The 6,742-nt window shown below is 32.6% G+C and overlaps 1 long non-coding RNA gene across 17 annotated transcripts; it reads left to right on the top strand.

Moving 5' to 3' along the window:
* The first annotated feature begins 606 nt into the window (after positions 1–606).
* LOC145086664 (uncharacterized) lies at positions 607–4,641 on the top strand. Of its 17 annotated transcripts, none has more exons than XR_013700535.1 (6): positions 607–1,304; positions 1,762–1,945; positions 2,559–2,602; positions 2,680–2,726; positions 2,912–2,973; positions 4,418–4,641. It is a non-coding gene; the product is annotated as an uncharacterized LOC145086664 (long non-coding RNA). The 17 variants fall into 17 exon arrangements; XR_013700531.1 differs by lacking the exon at positions 4,418–4,641 and adding an exon at positions 3,099–3,350; XR_013700532.1 differs by lacking the exon at positions 4,418–4,641 and adding an exon at positions 3,099–3,350 and having other exon boundaries at positions 1,873–1,945.
* The last annotated feature ends 2,101 nt before the right edge of the window (positions 4,642–6,742 follow it).

Genomic DNA, 6,742 nt, shown 5'->3' on the forward strand with positions numbered 1-6,742 from the left:
TAGATTTTTAGTATATATATATATATATATATATATATATATATATATATATATATATATATATATATATATGGTAAAGTGAATATACCTAACAACCTTATATAAGTTTAGGTACCTAACCTCATCAAACTACGTCATTTTGCATTAAATTTTCATTGCAATCATCCAAGATTCTTAAACTTCATCCCTAAACTTGATTTACATAAAAAAAATTTGAAAATTCATCATTATATATCTCCTACATCCTTTCATTTGTAGCGGTAGGATATGAAGCCCATCAGGTGGTATTCGATAGAAAGACGTGATGTAAAAGAAAGATATTGTTGAAAGTCCAATGATTTTGGAAGTAATCAAGTTATGTGGTTGAAGTTTAAGAACCTTAGGCAATTACAATGTAAATATGATACAAACCGATGTAGTATTATGGAGTTAGGTACCTAAACTTATATAAGGTTGTTAGGTATATTCACTTTATCATATATATATATATATATATATATATATATATATATATATATATATATATATATATATATATATATATATATATATATATATATATATATATTTTAAATGAGGACCTTCTTAGGAACAATGCCGGTTTTGCCGGTCATTTTATCTTACAGTTGTAGGTAATCGATCCTTACAGTTTCTTCCTTCCACCGTTCCTTATCCAGACCTTCTGTTTTTTTTTTCCTCTGCTTCCCGATCGTTCCACTCTTCCACACACAAATCGAACTCATAGGAGTTCCGACTTGTCGATTCCTCTATTATACCATCGAAGAGTGCAGTCGATCGGTCGCTGAGTTCGCTTCTATCGCTCCGCCATAGCCGACGCCTTTGCTTTTTGTTTCAGTTTTTGCCGTATCCATCTTCTCCATTTTCTTTCTTCTCTTCGTTTGTGTACTTGCAAGTAAAATCTTTGGTTTGTGTTCAGTTTTGTTTGGTTCGTTCGGTTCCTGCTGTTTTTTTTTTTGCCCCCTAAGGCGGTGACGGAATGAGTTCACTCCAATATTCCAATGAAGCAACCCAAGAAAACGCTGACAGAGGCCAATGCCACCGCCGTCGTTTTTTTACCTCGATCACTACCACCATCAGCCGACCTGAGATTAGGGCTTGATGAAGACCATCGCTCCCACCGGACTCACTCCAATCACTCAAACGAGAATGGAGGAAGATTCCTTTCTCACCACCGCCTCATCTGGACCTGAGATTAGGGCTTGATGAAGACGATTGCAGACAAGCATCACTGTTGGGTTAGTTTGATTCCTTTCTCACCAGTCTCACCAGTGACTTTGATGGATGTAAGTTTCCATGTTAATTTCATTTATTTTTTATGCTTAATCTCTATGCATATGGTTGCCCAAAGCAAACCTGGTAGATGTTATGCTACACAAATATGGTTTGCGATGTGGTTTTGATTATAGTTTACAGATTTGTGTACTGATTTTGCTTTAGTTATTTAGGGTCTTGATTTTGATTTTCAGTATTGGTCTTATTCTCTTATTTTTGGGTTTTGACTGATTTAAAAAAAGTGTGGGTTTTGATGTTGCTTCATGAATCATCTTCTCCATCACAAGTTGGCAATAGCCCTATGAGTAGGTAATGATGAAAACATATTTCAATTTTCAGGCCTAAAAATCATAATATTTGATAGTTGTATTGGAGTAATGATGAAAAATTATTGGTAGAGCTTATTCAAACATAAGCTTTTCAATCATGACAAGCCTAATACCAAGTATGTTTTTTTTTTTTTTTCAGAATCTGCATTTGGTGGATCCTAAATACACTGGGCAGATGTTAAAGAAAGTTTTCTTTATTATTTTTAATCTTGTATGACCTACAGTATTGAATTTTGTTATTTTTTTGTAGACACTTGGAGAAACAGAACGAACTTCTCATGGATGCTTTTAGATCAATGTCACATGCATTACATAAACTTCAGGTGATGCATTCTTATGTTCATCTTTATTTTTATATTAATAAAGATTAAAAAGATGTTTAGTTTTTATAATTGGATTCCATTCCATCTTCTATTACAAACGGCCGATTGTTACTCCTTCGGAAGTCCTTTTAGATTATGATTCTTAACATAAATTGTTGAAGGGTAAAATTGGTATTTTGAAGAAAAAAAACTTGGAAAATAAATTATAGGAATATTAATCAATTGTAATCTTTTTTTAACTTATTTTGTTAACTTATAAGTTACATGTATAATAAAGTAGTTGAATACTAGGCTTAGGAATTGGGACGAGGCTTGAAAATGGTTAACTCCATGATGGAACATTCTAAGAGATAAAGGCTTAAGCCGAAGATTCAAAATGGTACTATTTTTAACTTTCTTTATTTGTGTTTATATCTTTTTGTGATTTGATTATATATTTGTTCTTACAAGAATCAAAGTTACGGTTTTAAAAATAGAAGTGATAGTTTGTTATTATTTCATGTCTTTTTTAGTTTAATGGTATTTTTAAAACATTTTGCATAGTTTTTATTATGTTGTAGCCACAATAGTATGTAAAAACTGAAATTTAACGACTAAAATTGTTATATTGAAGAGTAATCTACAATCCGAAGTTCATGCGTCAAGAACATCGTTTGGGTACGTTTCAACCCTAGAATTTTCCAATTTCAAGCTTTATTCATTTTAGTTTTCTGTTTCATTTTTTATCCATACAGCTGCGGGTTTACAAGGCTCCTGAGTTGGAAATATCTAAAATTTTGTTGTAAGTTTTTTTTATGTTTGAATAGGTTTTTGGAATGTTGACGTGGCAATATCAACAAGTCATTATAAAACGTCTTGCATTGGAGATGCTTTTGGTGTTGTTTGCTTGAAATTTATTGATTGAAATGCTTGAAAATTTGACTAATTTTATTTCAATTTTGTTCTTCAAACATCCGTCTTCTTCAGTAATCATTTCTGCACTTAGAAGGGTTGGGAATATTGTTACAAGCGATGATCACCAAACTCAGGTACAAATTCTACATACTTTCCCCATTAAGTCCTAACTCTTTACAAATTTTCCCTCGATTTGTTTTCCACTTCCCCCAAATGTGATGCCATTTTCAAAAATATCTTTTTAAAATCGTTTATCCAGACAACCCTTATGGGAAAGAAAGAAAGAAACATGTCTCTGTTGGACCTCCTTTGAGATTCATGTATTCTAGAATGTCAAAGTAGGAAAAGTCAAAGTCAAGCAGAATTTGGGTTTAATAAGTGGTTTTGAGGGAGTCTATTATGTTAGATGAAATTAGTTAGAAAAGGTTGTTAAGTGAGTGTATTAATCAGTGAAAGAAAACAATGAGAAGTAATTTGTCTGAAATTATAAATAACCCTTTTCTTTTTCTTATCTCTAAAATTTATAGTTATTGATTTGTGATGTTCATTTTCATATTTTTCGGCATTAACTTATTAAAAAAAACCGTATGTTGAATGTTTATAACATTTTTTTAGCATTAGGTTGATTTCTACAATAATGCGATCAATACAAGTAAATTGTTATTTATTGCATTTAAGTTGTCGATCCAATCCTTCTTATTGATAAGAACCAGCGGACACCAAAAGTGATTGTATTTGTTTATCCCAATCCCCGCAGCGCGGGGCTCGTCATCTAGTTTAAAAGATATATTAGAAAGGTATTTAAAAATATATACAAGTATATGCAATGTACTTTCAATTTTTAATGAGGAAATTGTCACACGTTTTCACGATTCTTATGTTATTAGATTCTGACATGTACAAAAAATCTATATGAATATGCCTACTTATTGTTCCGATCAAGGTGACTCCAGAAATACATACGAAATTCAATCCCGATTTACAGAACTTTGTGAAATAGCATTTTAATTTTCGTGATTAATTGGATCTGAATTCGACGGATTTTTCGAAACTGGTTTTGGTTGAGATTAAAAATATGATAAAAAATGAAATAAAATAATAAACCGTAGTTTGAGTTCAAAAATGTGCTCAAAAGTTATTTACAAGGTTCGTAGCTATTCCAAATGAACCAGTGTATGGTTCGTTTCAGAAAAATCAGATAAATACTGATTTTTATAATTTGAAATAGGCGTAACTTTCTATACGATGTCCGTTTCGGACTATCATTCTATCCACCAAATCAGTAGAACATAATTTATTCAAAAAAATTTATTTTTAACGTCAGGAATAGAGTTAGTTTTTTGTCATTTTCGATTCAATTTTCAACGATAGATGGTTTGAGTAGTTTGAGATGTTTTGAAAGTAATTATGAATATAATATCTTTAATAGATATTATAAACATAAAATTTCACATTATTGGTCCTCAATACATAGCGGCTCACGATTGTTTGACCGCGGAACTCTGACCAATTTTTACCACTTGTTGCAGAAGGCATTTAGACTATTTAAACTAATAACTCACAACTTACTCATTCTAGGGTCCTCGATACATGATGTGGTTTTTACATTTGTTCTGATTTGCGGGAACTAAGAGAAAGTGAAGAGGTGTAGCATGGAAGGATGAATCTAATAATAGGCAATAGGCTATTTTCTCATGTTACCAAAGATTGGAACTTATAGTCTTATGCTTAGTAGTGATGTTACATTAGATTTAGTTAATTGTTGTTATTCATCATAAATGACTCAAAACATTATTTCTTTTCATGCACTTTTTAAAAAAGATTTTTGATATTCATTTAATGACATGAATGGATCGATTTTGGTTTATAAAAATGGCATTTTTATTTTAAAGTTTTACCTTGTAATGGTGTATATGAAACTGTGATTTGTGCTGATAGCTTAGGTAATAATGTATTTTATATTGATTCGTCTAATGGTTTAGACAAAGCATACTTGTGGCATTGTTGTCTTGGGCACATTATTAAGAAATGTGTCGCTCAACTCCAAAAGGATGGAGTGTTGGATTTATTTTAGTTAAGGCCAGATGATGAATGTGAATCTTGTCTTTTAGGGAAGATAAGAAAATCAATTTTCACTGGATCTTGTAAAAAAGTAAGGGTTTGTTGGATTTAATAGACACATATGTGTGTGAGCCCTTCAGATCCACCACAAGGGATGCTAATCAGTTATATATGACATTTATAGATGGTTATACGAAATATGGTTATATCTACTTAATCAATAATAAATCAAAAACCTTTGAAAAGTTCAAAGAGTTTAAACATGAAGTCGAAAATCAATTAGGCAAGAAGATAAAGATGCTTTGATCTGACAGAGCCTGAGAGCATCTTAATATTAAGCTACACAACTATCTCAAGAAATGTGGAATTATTTCACAACTGACTCCTCCCAGGACACCACAACTTAATGGTGTGGCTATGAGGCATAATCGAACCTTGTTAGAAATGGTTTATTCCATGATGAGTCAAGCTTTTCTTCCCATTTCTTTCTGAGGGTATGACTTAGAGATAGCCACCCTTATCCTCAATCTTGTCCCTACCAAGAAGTTTGTCAAAATACCTCACGAGATCTAGACAAGGAAAGTTCCCTCGTTAGCACATATCAAGGTCTCGAGTTATGAGGCTTTTGTTAGATAAGAGACTCATGAAAAAGTATAACCTAGAAGTGAGAGATGTATTTTCATTCGCTACCCATAAAAGTATTTTTGATATTTGTTATACAGACGTAGTAAGAATGTGGTCTTTGTAGCATGAAGAGGAGTCTTTCACTAGAGAGAGCTCATATGCAAAGAGGACAGTGGGAGTACCATTAACCTTAAAGAGATTTAAGAGTCAACCAATGAAGGAACCTTAGAAGATACTAGCGCTCAAATAGAGGATGAGACTTATGTTGAACCCATTGACAAATCACTAACCTCTTCGCCAATCTAGTAAAGTTAGCATATCACATGAGTTATGTGGTTTCCATATAACTACAGAGGGTGACATGTTTGTCAGTGATCGTACATTGGTAATTTTGGATGAGCCAGCTAACTATAAGGAAGCAATGGCAGGCCTTGAAGCTTCCAAGTGGAAAGAGGCCATGGATAGAGAGATCAAGTCCATGTATGATAACCAAGTTTGGGATTGCTTGATCAAGAACCTAGTTGAAAGATAATTGGTTCTAAATGGATCTTCAAGAAGAAGACCAACATGGATGGAAAGGTATACAATTTCAAGGCACTACTGTTTGCGAAGGGATTTATTTTAAACCCTAAGGACTAACTATGATGAGACCCTCTCACCAGTGGCCAAGATAAAATCTATTAGGATAATGCTCGCCATAGATGCCTTTCATGATTATGTAATATAGCATATGGATGTCAAAACCACTTTCCTTAAAGGAAAGTTGGTTATAGATGTTTACATGAGTCATCCAGAGGATATTATGGATGCAAAGTTTCCTAATAGAGTGTATAAGCATGAGAAATCCATTTATGGATTAAAATAATTATATCGTAGTTGGATCTTTGCTTCCATGAGAAATTCAAAGAATTTGATTTCTCTTGGAGTGAAGATGAGTCACGTGTGTATGTCAAGTCTACTGGGAGTATAGTAACTTTCTAGTATTGTATGTTGATGACATACTCCTTATAGAAAACGACATTCCAACCTTGCAAGAAATAAAGTCTTGGCTTGGAACCATCAACACTTTTCAGTTTTGACTTCAAATTCAATGCAACACTTGGAGATTGTTACTTTGGAAACTAAATTTGCTTCATGGATTTTGGTTTCACATCAACATTTGACGATTTTTGTGAATAAACCCACTTATTTTTATGTTTGATCTTCTTCTTCTTCTTC

Source organism: Lactuca serriola, chromosome 2 (genome assembly GCF_051521515.1).
Source record: "Lactuca serriola cultivar US96UC23 chromosome 2, Lser_US96UC23_V15, whole genome shotgun sequence".
Classification (NCBI taxonomy): Eukaryota; Viridiplantae; Streptophyta; class Magnoliopsida; order Asterales; family Asteraceae; genus Lactuca; species Lactuca serriola.